Raw genomic sequence first — 19,860 nt, forward strand, 5'->3', positions numbered from 1 at the left:
GCCCCCCCGATAACCACCCCCCTTCTCTCCCCCACCCACTGCCCCAAGCATCTCTCTCGCTTTCCCTCCCCTCCATCTCTCTCTCTGTCACTCTCTCCCCCCCGTCTGTTTCTCCCCCTCCCCTCCATTTCTCTCTCTCTCTCTCTCTTCCCCTTCCCTCCATCTCTCTCTCTTTCCCTCCCCTCCATCTGTCTCCCTCTGTCTCTCTCTCCCTTCCCTCCATCTCTCTCTCTGTCTGTCTTTCTTTCCCTCACCTCCATCGCTCTCTCTGTCTCCCTCCCCTCCATCTCTCCCTCTGTCTCTCTCTCTCTCTCCGTCTGTCTCCCTCCTTTCCCTCCATCTCTCCCTCCCTCCCCTCCATCTCTCCCTCCCTCCCCTCCATCTCTCTCACTTTCCCACCCCTCCATCTCTCCCGCTTTCCCTCCCCTCCATCTCTCTCTCTCCCTCCCCTCCATCTGTCTCCCTCTGTCTCTCTTTCCCTCCCCTCCATCTCTCTCTGTCTCCATCCCCTCCATCTCTCCCTGTCTCCATCCCCTCCATCTCTCCCTGTCTCCATCCCCTCCATCTCTCCCTGTCTCCATCCCCTCCATCTCTCCCTGTCTCCATCCCCTCCATCTCTCCCTGTCTCCATCCCCTCCATCTCTCCCTGTCTCCATCCCCTCCATCTCTCCCTGTCTCCATCCCCTCCATCTCTCCCTGTCTCCATCCCCTCCATCTCTCCCTGTCTCCATCCCCTCCATCTCTCCCTGTCTCCATCCCCTCCATCTCTCCCTGTCTCCATCCCCTCCATCTCTCCCTGTCTCCATCCCCTCCATCTCTCCCTGTCTCCATCCCCTCCATCTCTCCCTGTCTCCATCCCCTCCATCTCTCCCTGTCTCCATCCCCTCCATCTCTCCCTGTCTCCATCCCCTCCATCTCTCCCTGTCTCCATCCCCTCCATCTCTCCCTGTCTCCATCCCCTCCATCTCTCCCTGTCTCCATCCCCTCCATCTCTCCCTGTCTCCATCCCCTCCATCTCTCCCTGTCTCCATCCCCTCCATCTCTCCCTGTCTCCATCCCCTCCATCTCTCCCTGTCTCCATCCCCTCCATCTCTCCCTGTCTCCATCCCCTCCATCTCTCCCTGTCTCCATCCCCTCCATCTCTCCCTGTCTCTCTCCACCCCCTGTCTGTCTCTCCCCCTCCCCTCCATCTCTGCCTCTCTGTCTGTCTCTCACTCTCTCTCTCCCTCCGTCTGTCTCCCTCCTTTCCCTCCATCTCTCTGCTCCTCCCCTCCATCTCTCCCTCCCTCCCCTCCATCTCTCTCGCTTTCCCTCCCCTCCATCTCTCTCTCTCTCTCCCGTCCATCTGTCTCCCTCCCCCTCCCTTCCATCTGTCTCCCTCTGTCTCTCTTTCCCTCCCCTCCATCTCTCTCTGTCTCCATCCCCTCCATCTCTCTCCCTCTGTCTCTCTTTCCCTCCCCTCCATCTCTCTCTGTCTCCATCCCCTCCATCTCTCTCTCTCTGTCTCTCTCCCCGCCGTCTGTCTCTCCCCCTCCCCTCCATCTCTCTCTCTCTGTCTCTCTCTCCCCCCGTCTGGCTCTCCCCCTCCCCTCCATCTCTCCCCCCCCTCCATCTCTCTCTCCCTCGCTCCCTCCCCTCCATCTCTCTCTCCCTCGCTCCCTCCCCTCTATCTCTCTCCCTCGCTCCTTCCCCTCCATCTCTCTCTCCCTCGCTCCCTCCCCTCCATCTCTCTCCCTCGCTCAATCCCCTCCATCTCTCCCTCCCTCCCTCCCCTCCATCTCTCCCTCCCTCCCCTCCATCTCTCCCTCCCTCCCCTCCATCTCTCCCTCCCTCCCTCCCCTCCATCTCCCCCTTCCCTCCCCTCCATCTCTCCCTCCCTCCCTCCCCTCCATCTCCCCCTTCCCTCCCTTCCCTCCATCTCCCCCTTCCCTCCATCTCCCCCTTCCCTTCATCTCCCCCTTCCCTCCATCTCTCTCTCTTTCCCTCCCCTCCATCTGTCTCCCGCTGTCTCTCCCTCCCTCCCCTCCATCTCTCTGTCTCCCTCTGTCTCTCCCTCCCTCCCCTCCATCTCTCTGTCTCCCTCCCCTCCATCTCTCCCTCTCTCCCTGTCTGTCTCCCTCCTTTCCCTCCATTTCTGTCTCTCCCCTCCATCTCTCCCTCCCTCCCCTCCATCTCTCTCTGTCCCTCCTCTCCATCTCTCTCTCTCTCTCTCTCTGTCTGTCTCTCTCTCTCCCCCCGTCTGTCTCTCCCACTTCCCTCCCTCCATCTCTCTCTCTTTCCCTCCCCTCCATCTCTCTCTCTCTCTCTGTGTCTCTCTCTCTCTCGCTGTCTGTCTACCTCCTTTCCCTCCATCTCTCCATCTCGCTCTCCCTCCCTCCATCTCTCTCTCTCTGTCTCCCTCTCCTCTATCTCTCTCTTTCCCTCCCCTCCATCTCTCTCTCCCTCCCCTCCATCTCTCTCTCCCTCCCCTCCATCTCTCTCTCCCTCCCCTCCATCTCTCTCTCCCTCCCCTCCATCTCTCTCTCCCTCCCCTCCATCTCTCTCTCCCTCCCCTCCATCTCTCTCTCCCTCCCCTCCATCTCTCTCTCCCTCCCCTCCATCTCTCTCTCCCTCCCCTCCATCTCTCTCTCCCTCCCCTCCATCTCTCTCTCCCTCCCCTCCATCTCTCTCTCCCTCCCCTCCATCTCTCTCTCCCTCCCCTCCATCTCTCTCTCCCTCCCCTCCATCTCTCTCTCCCTCCCCTCCATCTCTCTCTCCCTCCCCTCCATCTCTCTCTCCCTCCCCTCCATCTCTCTCTCCCTCCCCTCCATCTCTCTCTCCCTCCCCTCCATCTCTCTCTCCCTCCCCTCCATCTCTCTCTCCCTCCCCTCCATCTCTCTCTCCCTCCCCTCCATCTCTCTCTCCCTCCCCTCCATCTCTCTCTCCTCCCCTCCATCTCTCTCTCCCTCCCCTCCATCTCTCTCTCCCTCCCCTCCATCTCTCTCTCCCTCCCCTCCATCTCTCTCTCCCTCCCCTCCATCTCTCTCTCCCTCCCCTCCATCTCTCTCTCCCTCCCCTCCATCTCTCTCTCCCTCCCCTCCATCTCTCTCTCCCTCCCCTCCATCTCTCTCTCCCTCCCCTCCATCTCTCTCTCCCTCCCCTCCATCTCTCTCTCCCTCCCCTCCATCTCTCTCTCCCTCCCCTCCATCTCTCTCTCCCTCCCCTCCATCTCTCTCTCCCTCCCCTCCATCTCTCTCTCCCTCCCCTCCATCTCTCTCTCCCTCCCCTCCATCTCTCTCTCCCTCCCCTCCATCTCTCTCTCCCTCCCCTCCATCTCTCTCTCCCTCCCCTCCATCTCTCTCTCCCTCCCCTCCATCTCTCTCTCCCTCCCCTCCATCTCTCTCTCCCTCCCCTCCATCTCTCTCTCCCTCCCCTCCATCTCTCTCTCCCTCCCCTCCATCTCTCTCTCCCTCCCCTCCATCTCTCTCTCCCTCCCCTCCATCTCTCTCTCCCTCCCCTCCATCTCTCTCTCCCTCCCCTCCATCTCTCTCTCCCTCCCCTCCATCTCTCTCTCCCTCCCCTCCATCTCTCTCTCCCTCCCCTCCATCTCTCTCTCCCTCCCCTCCATCTCTCTCTCCCTTCCCTCCATCTCTCTCTCCTTCCCTCCATCTCTCTCTCCTTCCCTCCATCTCTCTCTCCTTCCCTCCCCTCCCTCTCTCTCTCTGTCTCCCTCCCCTCCATCTCTCTCTCTGTCTCCCTCCCCTCCATCTCTCTCTCTGTCTCCCTCCCCTCCATCTCTCTCTCTGTCTCCCTCCCCTCCATCTCTCTTTCACTGAGGTAAATCTCCTCACCGTCCCATGCTGTCTCTCTCTCCCCCTCTCCACCATCTCTCCCTCTCTTCCCCTCATCTCTCTCTGCCTGTCTCGCTCTCTCTCTCTGAAGTAAATCCCCCCTCTGTCCCATTCCACCACCCACCACCCACCCCCTTAAATCCTTTCTCCATTTGGCCCATCACCCCATGATCCCTCTCTCCCTCCCAAGTAAATCCCACCATTCCCCGCCCCCCTTCACTCCCCCCCCTCCCCCCAGTCCCATCCTCTTCGATCCCAATCCCACCATCCTTTTCCCCTGACCCCATTATCGCATCCACTCCAGCCCCTGCCTCCTGCCCCTTTCGGGGCCTCGCTCCCCCTCCTGGGGCCCGGAGACGACCTTTCGGCCCATCACACCTGTGCCTGGCCAACAACCCTTCGGTGTAAAAACACTCCCCCCACCCCCTCCCTCGTTCTTTATTCGGCGCTGGTCTTAACGTGACGCCCTATGGCTCGGGGCCCAGTTGAACACCACCAAACAGCCCCCCACCCCCAATGCCCCCTCTTTCAATAAAGAGCAGCCCCTCTTCGTACGGTCCCTAACTGTCCCCTTGAACGGAGCGAGGTGGGGGGGGGGTGGGGGTGGGGTGCTTGCTCAGCTATCTCAGAGGTGGGGGTAGGGGGGCAAGTTAAGAGTCAACCACATTGCTGTTGGGGCGGTGGGGGGTGGGGGGGAGGGGGTGTTGATGGGGGTGTGGGGGGTAGCGGTCTGGAGTCACCTGTAGGCCAGACCGGGTAAGGGTGGGGGATTTCCCTCCCCATCAGCGAACCAGACGGGGTTTTTCCGATGACCGAGGCGTGTATTTTAATTCCGGATCTTTCCGGAATTCCGGGTTGGGAGGGTGGTAGAGAAAAAAAAGGAGGTGTTTCTTTCGTCGCAGCTTGTCGACTTGGGACTCACCAGGACAACGCGCGAGAAGGTATCCATGCGGGGGAAGCGGCGCTTCTCAACCAATCAGCGCTCTCTCCTCAAATGGTATAAATACGTTGTTCAACCCCCCATCAACCCCTCCACCCCCCTCCACCGACATTGGTATCTTCTTGCGAGTAGTCCTGATGAGTGCGAGGCGAAAAAGTTCGACAAAAAAAAAAACTGTCCCTTTTACAGCAACGCTCGAGCTCTGCTCCACCCTAATCGAATTTAAATTGCGCCGGCCGCCCTGGTGGGACTTGAACCACCCCCACCCCCTCCACCCCCACCGTGTTCCCACCCCCAACCCTCCCCGTCCCACCCCAGAGCATTAACCCTGGACCTTAACCGGTCCAGTCGCATTACCGCTACCTCCCCTGCTCACCAGGACAAACACAAGAATGCCAAATTTCAAAGGATCACAACAATTCACACTGCAGGGGAAGAGAATGTCAATGGGTCAGCAAGTTGACTCTGATTGGTTGGAGAGAATGACGGGGAACAATAGGATCACCCCACCTCTCCCCACCACCCCTCCCCTCCCCCTCCCCCCCCACCGGGCAATTTGACAAAGGCACAAGGCTTGAAAATATTCCTTTTTGTTTGCAGAGAACGGGTTCCTTCTAGCAAGTATAAATGGGTGACATTACAACCTCGGTCAATTATCTTAAATCGCTCCTTAGCCACTGGCGATTGATATTAGCCTCCTCCTGTGCCGTAACAGCCCCACGGCTCGGAGGCCCTGCCGACCCTTCAAGGTCCGAGTGAGGGACAAACTTCAGTAAGAACCCAAATGCTTCTCCACCTCACGAGGGGGCTGCCGGAGTCGGGGGAGGTAAGTAATTTGGCTGAAGGCCTACAGGCCTGAGTGAAGCGTTTGGTAGGATATGTTAAATCGAAGGGCCTCCTGCCTGGTGGGGTGGATCTTGGCGATATTGTAGCTCCTGTTGGCCTAGGCCAGAGGGGGCATTTTGGGCCCTGGAATTCTGCCCTCAAGCCACCAACGCCTCCAACTGAGTCGCTCGACTCATTTCTGCTTGTGGGATCTTGCTACCCTCACCAGGGTGGCCACGGTTTACTCCCCTGCCCTCATTCTCCCCTCCCTCACGCACCGCCCGCTCCCTCTGCCTCCCCTCCCTCTGTCTGTCTGCCCACAATCATCCTCCCCTCCCTCACGCACCACTCCCTCCCCTCCCTCATGCACCACTCCCTCCCCTCCCTCATCCTCCCCTCCCTCACACACCGCTCCCTCCCCTCCCTCATGCACCGCTCCCTCCACCTCCCTCACGCACCGCTCCCTCCGCCTCCGCCTCCCCTCCCTCACGCACTGCTCCCTCCGCCTCCCCTCCCCTCCCTCATGCACCGCTCCCTCTCCTCCCTCACGCACCACTCCCTCTGCCTCCCCTCCCCTCCCTCACATGCCACTCCCTTCGCCTCCCCTCGCTTACCCTCACTCCACCTCCCCTCCCTCACACACCACTCCCTCCACCTCCCCTCGCTTCCCCTCCCTCTGCCTCCACCTCTACTCCCTCATCCTCCCCTCCCTCATGCACCGCTCCCTCTGCACACCCCCCTCAATCTCCATCTCCTCTCCCTCCGACTCCTGCACTGTGGATCTCTGGTCCCAAACCCCTCCCACCCTGTGCGTGTGGAAGTATTTCCTAAATTCACTCCCCCCAGCCAGCAGAGATATTCTCTCTGTCTCTGTCTCTCTCTCTCTGTCTCCGTCTCTCTCTCTCTGTCTCCGTCTCTCTCTCTCTCTGTCTCCGTCTCTCTCTCTCTCTGTCTCCGTCTCTCTCTCTCTCTGTCTCCGTCTCTCTCTCTCTCTGTCTCCGTCTCTCTCTCTCTCTGTCTCCGTCTCTCTCTCTCTGTCTCCGTCTCTCTCTCTCTCTGTCTCCGTCTCTCTCTCTCTGTCTCCGTCTTTCTCTCTCTGTCTCCGTCTTTCTCTCTCTGTCTCCGTCTTTCTCTCTCTGTGTTTCTTTCTCCCTCTCTCTGTGTCTCTTTCTCCCTCTCTGTGTCTCTTTCTCCCTGTCTCCTCGTCTCTCTCTCTCTCTCTCTCCTCGTCTCTCTCTCTCTCTCTCTCTCCTTCCTCGTCTCTCTCTCTCTCTCCTCGTCTCTCTCTCTCTCTCCTCGTCTCTCTCTCTCTCTCCTCGTCTCTCTCTCTCTCTCCTCGTCTCTCTCTCTCTCTCCTCGTCTCTCTCTCTCTCTCCTCGTCTCTCTCTCTCTCTCCTCGTCTCTCTCTCTCTCTCCTCGTCTCTCTCTCTCTCTCTCTCTCTGTCTCTCTCTCTCTCTCTCTCTCTCTCTCTGTCTCTCTCTCTCTCTCTCTCTCTGTCTCTCTCTCTCTCTCTCTCTCTGTCTCTCTCTCTCTCTCTCTCTCTGTCTCTCTCTCTCTCTCTCACTGTCTCTCTCTCTCTCTCACTGTCTCTCTCTCTCACTGTCTCTCTCTCTCACTGTCTCTCTCTCTCTCACTGTCTCTCTCTCTCTCTCACTGTCTCTCTCTCTCTCTCACTGTCTCTCTCTCTCTCTCACTGTCTCTCTCTCTCTCTCACTGTCTCTCTCTCTCTCTGTCTTCATTTCTCTCTCTCTGTCTTCATTTCTCTCTCTCTGTCTTCATTTCTCTCTCTCTGTCTTCATTTCTCTCTCTCTGTCTTCATTTCTCTCTCTCTGTCTTCATTTCTCTCTCTCTGTCTTCATTTCTCTCTCTCTGTCTTCATTTCTCTCTCTCTGTCTTCATTTCTCTCTCTCTGTCTTCATTTCTCTCTCTCTGTCTTCATTTCTCTCTCTCTGTCTTCATTTCTCTCTCTCTGTCTTCATTTCTCTCTCTCTGTCTTCATTTCTCTCTCTCTGTCTTCATTTCTCTCTCTCTGTCTTCATTTCTCTCTCTCTGTCTTCATTTCTCTCTCTCTGTCTTCATTTCTCTCTCTCTGTCTTCATTTCTCTCTCTCTGTCTTCATTTCTCTCTCTCTGTCTTCATTTCTCTCTCTCTGTCTTCATTTCTCTCTCTCTGTCTTCATTTCTCTCTCTCTGTCTTCATTTCTCTCTCTCTGTCTTCATTTCTCTCTCTCTGTCTTCATTTCTCTCTCTCTGTCTTCATTTCTCTCTCTCTGTCTTCATTTCTCTCTCTCTGTCTTCATTTCTCTCTCTCTGTCTTCATTTCTCTCTCTCTGTCTTCATTTCTCTCTCTCTGTCTTCATTTCTCTCTCTCTGTCTTCATTTCTCTCTCTCTGTCTTCATTTCTCTCTCTCTGTCTTCATTTCTCTCTCTCTGTCTTCATTTCTCTCTCTCTGTCTTCATTTCTCTCTCTCTGTCTTCATTTCTCTCTCTCTGTCTTCATTTCTCTCTCTCTGTCTTCATTTCTCTCTCTCTGTCTTCATTTCTCTCTCTCTGTCTTCATTTCTCTCTCTCTGTCTTCATTTCTCTCTCTCTGTCTTCATTTCTCTCTCTCTGTCTTCATTTCTCTCTCTCTGTCTTCATTTCTCTCTCTCTGTCTTCATTTCTCTCTCTCTGTCTTCATTTCTCTCTCTCTGTCTTCATTTCTCTCTCTCTGTCTTCATTTCTCTCTCTCTGTCTTCATTTCTCTCTCTCTGTCTTCATTTCTCTCTCTCTGTCTTCATTTCTCTCTCTCTGTCTTCATTTCTCTCTCTCTGTCTTCATTTCTCTCTCTCTGTCTTCATTTCTCTCTCTCTGTCTTCATTTCTCTCTCTCTGTCTTCATTTCTCTCTCTCTGTCTTCATTTCTCTCTCTCTGTCTTCATTTCTCTCTCTCTGTCTTCATTTCTCTCTCTCTGTCTTCATTTCTCTCTCTCTGTCTTCATTTCTCTCTCTCTGTCTTCATTTCTCTCTCTCTGTCTTCATTTCTCTCTCTCTGTCTTCATTTCTCTCTCTCTGTCTTCATTTCTCTCTCTCTCTGTCTTCATTTCTCTCTCTCTCTGTCTTCATTTCTCTCTCTCTCTGTCTTCATTTCTCTCTCTCTCTGTCTTCATTTCTCTCTCTCTGTCTTCATTTCTCTCTCTCTGTCTTCATTTCTCTCTCTCTGTCTTCATTTCTCTCTCTCTGTCTTCATTTCTCTCTCTCTGTCTTCATTTCTCTCTCTCTGTCTTCATTTCTCTCTCTCTGTCTTCATTTCTCTCTCTCTGTCTTCATTTCTCTCTCTCTTCCCGTCTCTGTCTCTCTGTCTGTCTGTGTCTCTCTCTATCTGACTCTCTTTCTCTCTCTCTGCCTCTCTCTCTCTCTGTCTTTGTCTGTCTCCCCCTCTTTCTCTGTCTGTCTCTCTCTCTCCCTCCCTCCCTCTCTCTCTCTGTTCCTCTCCCTCTCAACCCCATCAATTCCAGGGGCTGTCACCCTCGTTGGTATAACCTCCCCCTCGGGAGTCCGGGTGTCCTTGTTGGTGAATCGGCACTGCCCTCCCTCCCTGGTCGGTCTATCCTCCCTGAGGTGCGATGCCTGAAGCCGCTCCTGGTGCTCCGGGTGGGGCCTAACCAGGGGTTTTATGAAAGCTGAAGCCTTTGTATTCTAGTCCGTCTGGTTACAAAAGACCAGCATTTCACCAGGCTTTTCCTCCATTATCCGCCCCCTGACCACCGCCCACCAAAGCCTTCAGGCCGCTGCTTTTCAGCTTTTCTTAGTCCAAAGTCCATTTACCAACATTGAAATTAAAATCACCGCAGATTTTTTTGCCAGCTCACTTTTGATTTTATTCTTTATTGCCGGACGTGGGCGTTGCTGGCAAGGCTTGTCCCCAATTGTCCTTCGAACCGAGCGGCTCGCTGGGGCCATTTCAGAGCGGGTGGGGGGGTTGTGGGGGTGTGTGGGGGCAAGTTCAGAGTCAACTACATCGCTGTGTGTGGCCAGGTGTTTGTGTGGTGGGGGTTGGGGGGGTTGGGGGGGTGGCGGGGAGGGGGTTTCTGGAGTCACGTGTAGTCCAGGCCCGGGTAAGGACAGGCATATTTCCCCCTTCCTTAAAGGGGGAACATGAGTGAACCAGATGGGTTTTTTTTTAAAACATCCATCGATGACAAGTGACTGAAACTGGCTTCATGACTCCAGATATTATGAAGTGAATTTAAATTCCACCGGTTGCTGTTGGTGGGATGTGTACCCATGACCGCCCCCACACCCCATACCCCCCAACCCCCCCAGCCCGGTCATCCCAGAGCATCAGCCCGGGGCCTCTGGATTACAAGTCCAGTTCTGTCACCTCCTGATCTAGCGAGATCTCTTATTACAGGGAAGGGATTGGGATTTGAAGGCAAGGGTCGGCATTTTCAATGCGGCAATCCAAGGGAGGTCAGAGAACAGGTTGGGAGGTCCCCTCCCCAGCCCCCACACCCACCCCACCCCACCCCCATTCTGTGAGGGTGACTATACCCCCCACCCCACCCCACTGCCCATCTTGTGGGCCAGCCTCTATGTCAAGCGCAGCATCCTACGGGCCGACCCGAGTCGAACCGGGGGGGCGCTGCAGCCCGGAGGGGGTCCGGAGAGACACCCCGAGGGGTCGGAGGAGGGGGTCTGCGATGGAGGGGGCGGGGAGATCAAGGTTCACCCGCTCTACCTTCTCAAGGGGCAATGAGGGATGGGCCATCAATGGGGGGTGCCAGACAGCGATGCCCAGGTCCCCAGAAAAAAAATGTTTCAAAAGACAAACCAAATGGGCGATCGGGTCTGGCTTCTTTGCCATAGGGACCCCCAGCTCTCTCTCTCTGGGGGGGGGGGGGATCCTGCTCCACACCACCCCTCCCTCGCCCCCACCCCAAGCCTCAGCTGTGTCTCTCACCCGCCCATCAACAAGCCCACCCGGGTCTCCAGCTCCAGCTGACTCTGACTCTCCCTCAGCTCTTCGACTTTGGAAACCCTCACTCACACCGTCATCATCGCTGGGAGACGCAGCACCCTGTGTTACTGACTGTACCTGTACTGATATTAATCCAGCTCCCTCACACTGTCACTCAGTAACCCCTCTCTCCCCAGCACCCTGTGTTACTGACTGTATCTGTACTGATGTTAATCCAGCTCCCTCACACCGTCACTCAGTAACCCCTCAACCCCCACCGCAATCACCCCCCCACCGGGCACTGAGTCCCACATGGAGCAGCAAGATCCCAAATACTCCCACCGACCAGGCTCCACTGTCCCCCCCCCGCCCCCAGCCCGGCTCTCTGTGTACTGACTCCAGCTGGAGGAGGGGTGGGGTGATAAATGGGAAGGTGGGGGGGGGGGGGGCGGGTGTGAGCAGCGGGTTTGGCTGGGGTGGTGGGGGGGGGGGGGGGCGCGGTCAGTGAAAAGGGAGCGAGGGGAGGGGGTGGGGAGCAGGGGATTTGGGCGAGGTGGGGAGGTATCTCCTCTTCTCTCTGTCATTCAGTGAGTGGGGTTGCGAGGTGGGGGGGAGGTAGCACCGGGGAGGGGGGGGAACGGGCTGCAGGCAGGGAGCCGAGGGAAGGGGAGGGGGCTGCAGACGGGGTCAGTGGGCAGGGTCTGTTCGCGATATGGGTGGGGTGTTTAACACTCTGACATGACCAGGAGCTCGTGCTCAAAGCTCTCAGACCCTGGTGCTCATTGATCCATTCTCCCCCAAACGCCTCCCTCCCTCCCCCTCCCCCTCCCCCCCCTCTCCTCCGCACCCTCACCCCCACCACCCTACAATTCCCACCGCTCCCCAACAGCCCCTCCTCCAGTGCCCCCTCCTCCTGGCTGACCTTGAAGGCAAGGTCGATGTTACCCTGGCAGTGAGGCATGCAGCAATGTGGAGGAACCACAAACACACCACGGCTCTGTCTGGAACCTGACTCCTCGGCCCGGAATCTGAAGGAAGAGGCTTCACATTCGGGAAGAGAAGGGCAGGGCCATGAGGGAGCCAGTGAGGCACGGGCACTGACACTCACACACACCCCGGCGTACACCGAGATACACACGCACACACAAACACCCCGGCGTACACCGAGATACACACACACACCCCGGCGTACACCGAGATACACACGCACACACACACACCCCGGCGTACACCGAGATACACACGCACACACACACACCCCGGCGTACACCGAGATACACACGCACACACACACATCCCGGCGTACACCGAGATACACGCGCACACACACACACCCCGGCGTACACCGAGATACACACGCACACACACACACACCCCGGCGTACACCGAGATACACACGCACACACACACACACACACCCGGCGTACACCGAGATACACACGCACACACACCCCGGCGTACACCAAGATACACACGCACACACCCCGGTGTACACAGAGACACACACACCCACGCCATTATACACAGGGAGACACACACACACATCCCGGCATACACAGAGAGACACACACACACACACCAGTATACACAGAGACACCCACCCACACACACCCCCGGTATACACAGAGATACACCCACACACACCTTGGTATACATGGAGATACACCCACACACCCCCTGGTATACACAGAGACACACACACACACCAGTATACACAGAGACACACACACACCAGTATACACAGAGACACACACACACCAGTATACACAGAGACACACACACACCAGTATACACAGACACACACACACACCAGTATACACAGACACACACACACACACACACCGGCATACACAGAGAGACACACACACACACACACCGGCATACACAGAGACACACACACACACACACCGGCATACACAGAGACACACACACACACACACCGGCATACACAGAGACACACACACACACACACCGGCATACACAGAGACACACACACACACACACCGGCATACACAGAGACACACACACACACACCGGCATACACAGACACACACACACACACACCGGCATACACAGAGACACACACACACACAGATATGCACAGAGAGACACACATGTACACACACAGATGTACACAGAGAGACACACACACAGGTATACACAGACATACACACACATGGATATACACAGAGATGCACACCTACACATGCATATCAATACACACAGAGAGACACACACACATATTGATATACAGAGTCACAGACACACAGTTCAATACGCACACATATCAAATATACACAGACACACATACACACACACATCAATATGCACAACACATGTGCACACACAAACACGCGCGCACACAACACGCATATATCAATATACACAGCCACACCACACCCCGACATATATACACATCGACACACACACACACACACATATCAATTACAAAGAGACACCCACGTGCACACACTTATCGATATGCACAGACACACACACACATAGCACACGCATCGGCACTGACACTCACAGGTCATTATACCCAGGGACACGCACACACATCGAAACAGACAAGCATTGACACATGCAAACACAAAAACACACACACACACACAGACATACATAGACATACACAGACAGACATACCTAGACACACACAGACATACAGAGACACACACACAGACACATACATTGACACACAGACACTCAGCTACAAACACACACACAGTAACATACACAGGCGGACAAAGGCAGAGAGAGAGAGACGACATTCACAGAGACAGAAACATCACAGGCTCGCGTGTACACACACACACACACACACATATGCATCAACACACCCAGGCATACAGAAATATCGCACCACACAATTTACCTTGGTGTGCTAGCTTTTCTTTCCTTGCTTGTGCGTTGGCTGTTTGTTCCTTCTCTCTCTGTCTCTCTCTCCCTCTCTCGTCTCCTAGCCCTTTCTCCTCTGTAAATGTGAAGACATGAGCAGCTACCCCGCCTATGGAGCTGTCACTCAAACAGAGGCACGCAGAGCAGTGGTGCCAAGCTCGGAGAGCGATGGGCGGGGAGTCAGCCTCGCTCACTCACTCACTCATCCAGTGGGTGCGGGCAGCCGCTCAGACAGGCAGCCTCTCACCCCTCCAGAGCTCTCAGACTGCACAGCCTACACACATCTCACTCCAACAATAACTCTCCCTCTCTGTCCCCCACTCTCTCACTTCCTGTGTCTCTCTTCTCCTCTCTCTCTATTGCTCTGTCTCTTCTCCACTCTCTCTCTCTGTCTCTATTCTTCTCTATCCCCCCACGATTCGCTCTCTCTATCCCTCTCTCTCGCCCCCCACTCTCTCTCTATACCTCTCTGTTCCTCTCTCTCCCCCACTCTCTATCCCTCTCTCTCCCCCACTCACTCTCTCTCTCTCTCTATCCCTCTCTCTCCCCCACTCACTCTCTCTCTCTCTCTCTATCCCTCTCTCTCCCCCACTCACTCTCTCTCTCTCTACCCCTCTGTCTCTATCCCTCTCCCCCACTCTCTCTCTCTCTCTCTCTATCCCTCTATCTCTCTATCCCCCACTCTCTATCCCTCTCTCCCCCACTCTCTCTCTCTCTAACCCTCTCTATCCCTCCCTCTCTCTCTATCCATCCCTCTCTCTCCCCCATTCTCTCTCTCTATCCCTCTCTCTCCCCCACTCTTTCTCTTTATCCCCCACTCTCTATCCCTCCCTCTCTCTCTCTATCCCTCTTTCTCCCCCATTCTCTCTCTCTCTATCCCTCTCTCTCCCCCACTCTCTCTCTATCCCTCTCTCTCTATCCCTCTCTCTCCCTCACTCTCTCTATCCCTCTCTCTCCCTCTATACCCCACTCTCTCTCTCTCTATCCCTCTCTCTCCCCCACTCTCTCTCTCTATCCCCCTCTCTCTATCCCCCTCTCTCTATCCCTCTCTCTCCCCCATTCTCTCTCTATCCCCCTCTCTCTCTATCCCTCTCTCTCTCTATCCCTCTCTTTCTCTCTATCCCTCTCTCTCCCCCACTCTCTCTCTCTATCCCCCTCTCTCTCTATCCCTCTCTCTCCCCCACTCTTTCTCTTTATCCCCCACTCTCTATCCCTCCCTCTCTCTATCTATCCCTCTTTCTCCCCCATTCTCTCTCTCTATCCCTCTCTCTCCCCCACTCTCTCTCTATCCCTCTCTCTCTATCCCTCTCTCTCCCTCACTCTCTCTATCCCTCTCTCTCTCTATCTCCCACTCTCTCTCTATCCCTCTCTCTCCCCCACTCTCTCTCTCTATCCCCCTCTCTCTATCCCTCTCTCTCCCCCATTCTCTCTCTATCCCCCTCTCTCTCTATCCCTCTCTCTCTCTATCCCTCTCTCTCTCTATCCCTCTCTCTCTATCCCTCTTTCTCCCCCACTCTCTCTCTCTCTATCCCCCCTCTCTATCCCTCTCTCTCCCCCACTCTCTCTCTATCCCTCTCTCTCTATCCCTCTCTCTCCCTCACTCTCTCTATCCCTCTCTCTCTCTATCCCCCACTCTCTCTCTCTCTATCCCTCTCTCTCCCCCACTCTCTCTCTCTATCCCCCTCTCTCTCTATCCCTCTCTCTCCCCATTCTCTCTCTATCCCTCTCTCTCTCTATCCCTCTCTCTCTATCCCTCTTTCTCCCCCACTCTCTCTCTCTCTCTATCTCCCCCTCTCTATCCCTCTTTCTCCCCCACTCTCTCTCTCTATATCCCCACTCTCTCTCTCTATCCCCCACTCTCTTTCTATCCCCCACTCTCTCTATCCCTCTCTCTCTCTATCCCTCTCTCTCTCCCCACTCTCTCTATCCCTCTCTCTCTCTATCCCCCACTCTCTCTCTCTCTATCCCTCTCTCTCCCCCACTCTCTCTCTCTATCCCCCTCTCTCTATCCCTCTCTCTCCCCCATTCTCTCTCTATCCCCCTCTCTCTCTATCCCTCTCTCTCTCTATCCCTCTCTTTCTCTCTATCCCTCTCTCTTCCCCACTCTCTCTCTCTATCCCTCTCTCTCTCTATCCCTCTCTCTCTATCCCTCTTTCTCCCCCACTCTCTCTCTCTCTATCCCCACTCTCTCTCTCTCTATCCCCACTCTCTCTCTCTATCCCCCACTCTCTTTCTATCCCCCACTCTCTCTATCCCTCTCTCTCTCTATCCCTCTCTCTCTCCCCACTCTCTCTATCCCACTCTCTCTCTCTATCCCTCTCTCTCTCTATCCCTCTCTCTCTCCCCTCTCTCTCTCTCTATCCCTCTCTCTCTCTCTATCCCTCTCTCTCTCTCTATCCCCCACACTCTCTCTATCCCCCACTCTCTCTATCCCCCACTCTCTCTATCCCCCACACTCTCTCTATCCCCCACACTCTCTCTATCCCCCACTCTCTCTATCCCTCTCTCTCTCTCTATCCCTCTCTCTCTCCCCCACTCTCATTCTTTCTCGCTCTGTCTTTCTGCCTCTATTCCTCCCACTCTCCCCCACTCTCTCCGTCTACCCCTCTCTCTCCCCCACTCTCTCTCTATCTCTCTCTCCCTTTCTCCCCCACACTCTCTCTCCCTCCCTGTGTTTCTTTCTTCCCCCCTCTCTATTGCTCTGTCTCTTTTCCACTCTCTCTCTCTCTGTCTCTATTCTTCTCTCTCCCCCCAATTCGCTCTCTCTCTCTATCCCTCTCTCTCCCCCTCTCTCTCTCTATCCCTCTCTCTCCCCCACTCTCACTCTTTCTCCTCCTCTCCCTCTCTCTTTCTGCCTCTATTCCTCTCTCTCTCCCCCACTGTCTCTGTCTACCCCTCTCTCTCCCCCACTCTCTCTGTCTCTATCCCTCCCTTTCTCCCCCACTCTCTCTCTCCCTCTCTGTCCCCCCTTTCTCTCTTTCTGCCTCTCCCTCATCTCCTCTCTCTCTGCCTTTCTGTCTCTCTCATTGTCTGTTTCTCTCTCTCCCTCTCTATTCCTATGTCGCTCTTTCTGTCTGTCTCTCTCTCTTTCTGTCTCTCACTCTGATTCTCTCTCTTTCCTCTCTGCCTCTGTCTGTCTCTTTCACTCTGTTTCTGTCTCTCTCTTGCCTTGCCTCCATCTCTCCCTTTTTCGCTCTCTCACCCTTTTTGTCCCTCTCTCTCTCCGTCCGTCTCTCCCTTCCTCTGCCTCTCCCTCTCTCCCTTCCTCTGTCCCTCTCTCTCTCTCTGCCTCCCTCTCTCTCCCTTCCTCTGTCCTTCTCTGTCTCCCTCTCTCTCCCTTCCCTCTCTGTCTCTCTCTCTCTCCCTTCCTCTTTCCCTCTCTCTGTCACCCTCTTGTTAATTTATTTCACTTGAGGATGTCCCTGGAATGTAGAGTGTGGACTAGAGGAGGGAGGTGGGAGACGAAGGGGATGGGTGGGTGGGGTGGGTGGGGAGGGTGCCCATCCCTTTCCCCCAGCTCTGGACCGGTGGGCATGACCCTGGCTGTTGTAAAATCAAGCTCTGGACCCCCTTCCCCACCCTGTGCCTTCGACCCAGACAGGCCTCTCGGCTGTGAAAGGGAGAGAGGTTGCCGCAATGCATCCACTAATTCAGACCTCCCATAGTGAGCTTAGGGTGGGTAGAGAAACGAGAAGCGACCGGTTCACAAAGTGAAACACCCATCCCCCAGCCTCCAGATTGTGTGCAAGCAGCCAGCTCCACTGCCAAGCATACTTAAAGGGGCAGCACCCAGCCTGGATTTCTGCAGGCAGATTTAAAGGGGCAGGACACGGTTAGGGATTCTGGATGCAGATTTAAAGATGCAGGGCATGGTTAGGGAATCTGAGAGCGGATTTAAAGGTACAGGACATGGTTAGGGATTCTGAGAGCAGAGTTAAAGGGGCAGGACACGGTTAGAGAATCTGAGAGCAGATTTAAAGAGGCAGGATATGGTTAGGGAATCAGAGAGTGGATTTAAAGGGGCAGGCCATGGTTAGGGATTCTAAGAGCGGATTTAAAGGGGCTGGACACTGTTAGGGATTCTGTGAGCAGTTTTAAAGGGGCAGGACACGGATAGGAATTCTGCAAATGGATTTAAAGGGGCAAGACCTGGTTAGGGATTCTGTGAGCGAATTTAAAGGGGCAGGACACAGATAGGAATTCTGCGAATGGATTTAAAGGGGCAGGACACGGTTAGGGATTCTGTGAGCGAATTTAAAGGTACAGGACCCGGTTCTGGATTTTGAGAGCTGATTTAAAGGGGCAGGATATGGTTAGGGATTCTGAGAGTGGATTTAAAGGAGCTGGACATGGTTAGGGATTCTGTGAGCGAATTTAAAGGTACAGGACACGGTTCAGGATTTTGAGAGCTGATTTAAAGGGGCAGGATATGGTGAAGGATTCTGAGAGTGGATTTAAAGGGGCTGGACATGGTTAGGAATTCTGCAAATGGATTTAAAGGGGCTGGACACGGTTAGGAATTCTGCAAATGGATTTAAAGAGGCAGGACATGGTTAGGAATTCTGCAAATGGATTTAAAGGGGCTGGACACGGTTAGGAATTCTGCAAATGGATTTAAAGGGTCAGGACAAGATGGATGCATCAATCTAAGGTTGGCTGCCCATGGTTTGAAGTGCAGAGGTTAGGAGCGACCTCTGCTTGACAAAGCCGGGAAGGAGGTGGGATCTGAGCAGATGCAATGAGTCGAGTATAATCGAGAAGCTAAGAAAGACTGCATTTATACGGCACTGTTCACAGCCCCAGGATGTGCCAGAGCACTTTGCAGCCCATGAAGTACTGCTTTTGCATTGTTGTAATGTAAGGAGGTGTGGCACAGCAAGATCCCACTCAGAGCAAGGCTGGGGTTCACAGCCAGTCTGTACCACAGGCACCAGGAGGGGGAAAGGGGCTGCAGCTCAGAATGAGGCCATTCGACACCTTTCGCCTATTACCGTAGGAACAGGCCTTTCAGCCCCCTCGAGCCTGTTACCATAGGAACAGGCCTTTCAGCCCCCTCGAGCCTGTTACCATAGGAACAGGCCTTTCAGCCCCGTCAAGTCTGTTACCGTAGGAACAGGCCTTTCAGCCCCCTCGAGCCTGTTACCATAGGAACAGGCCTTTCAGCCCCGTCAAGTCTGTTACCGTAGGAACAGGCCTTTCAGCCCCCTCGAGCCTGTTACCATAGGAACAGGCCTTTCAGCCCCGTCAAGTCTGTTACCGTAGGAACAGGCCTTTCAGCCCCCTCGAACCTGTCACCGTAGGAACAGGCCTTTCAGCCCCCTTGAACCTGTCACCGTAGGAACAGGCCTTTCAGCCCCGTCGAGCCTGTTACCAAAGGAACAGGCCTTTCAGCCCCCTTGAGCCTGTTACCGTAGGAACAGGCCTTTCAGCCCCCTTGAGCCTGTTACCGTAGGAACAGGCCTTTCAGCCCCATTGAGTCTGTTACCGTAGGAACAGGCCTTTCAGCCCCCTTGAGTCTGTTACCGTAGGAACAGGCCTTTCAGCCCCCTTGAGCCTGTTACTCAGGAACAGAAGGAGGCCATTCAGTCCCCTTGGGCCTATTACTCAGGAACAGAAGGAGGCCATTCAGTCCCCCTCAAGCCTGTTACATAGGAAGAGGCCATTTAGCCCCCTCGAGCCTGTTGCATATGAACAAGAGGAGGCCATTCAGCCCCTTGACCATGACTGATCTGTATTCCAACGCCATTTCTCCCCTGTTACTTGCCCCCAACTTACCCAACAAAAAAGCCATTCAACCTCAGTTTTTACACTTTCAGTTCCACCCCACCCCACCCAACCTCGAGTGTTATTTGGGAGACGGGTGTGGGGTGGGGGTAGAGTTCCTGATTTCCGCTCCCCTCTGTGTGACCAAGGGCTTGCTGACATACACACCCCCACACCCCCCCCCCCCCACCTCAAACAGGCCAGCACGTCGCTCATTTTAAGGTTTGGCCCCCTTGTTCTGGACTCTTGGCCTGACCTCCCACCGCCCCCCCCACCAAACCTCCCCCTTCACCGCCCTCCCCAACCAAGGGAAACCATGTCCCCCTCGCCATCTGCCCTCTCACATAGGATGCCTCCCCCCACTCCCCAACCCACCCCTCTCCCAGCACCGCCTCGCCTTGAGTAGGTCACCACCTCAAACTCCCACGCGCAAGGGGACGCAGGCCCAAGTCTGCCTAACCTGCCCCGGCACAATTAAAATTTAACCCTTTGAGCCACCACCCCACCCTCCCCCGGGGGGTTGTTCTGGTGGATCTGCTCAGCAACATTGCCCCGCCTCATTCCACCACTCCACCCCACCCCCCACCCCCACCCGCCCTCACCCCATCGTCTCCACCCTCCCCTCAAGGCAAGGCCAATTTATCCTGTGGTGCGGAGGCCCAGACC

The 19,860-nt window shown here is 55.1% G+C and overlaps 1 protein-coding gene across 1 annotated transcript in view; it reads right to left on the minus strand.

Moving 5' to 3' along the window:
• Positions 1-13,723, minus strand: part of ndrg2 (NDRG family member 2) — a 299,077-nt gene extending 285,354 nt beyond the window's left edge. The window contains exon 1 of the mRNA XM_041180787.1: positions 13,409-13,723. The gene's annotated coding sequence lies outside the window, so the exon portion shown is untranslated. The remainder of the gene's footprint in view (positions 1-13,408) is intronic.
• Positions 13,724-19,860: the final 6,137 nt, after the last annotated feature.

Source organism: Carcharodon carcharias, assembly GCF_017639515.1.
Source record: "Carcharodon carcharias isolate sCarCar2 chromosome 27 unlocalized genomic scaffold, sCarCar2.pri SUPER_27_unloc_1, whole genome shotgun sequence".
NCBI classification, from domain to species: Eukaryota; Metazoa; Chordata; class Chondrichthyes; order Lamniformes; family Lamnidae; genus Carcharodon; species Carcharodon carcharias.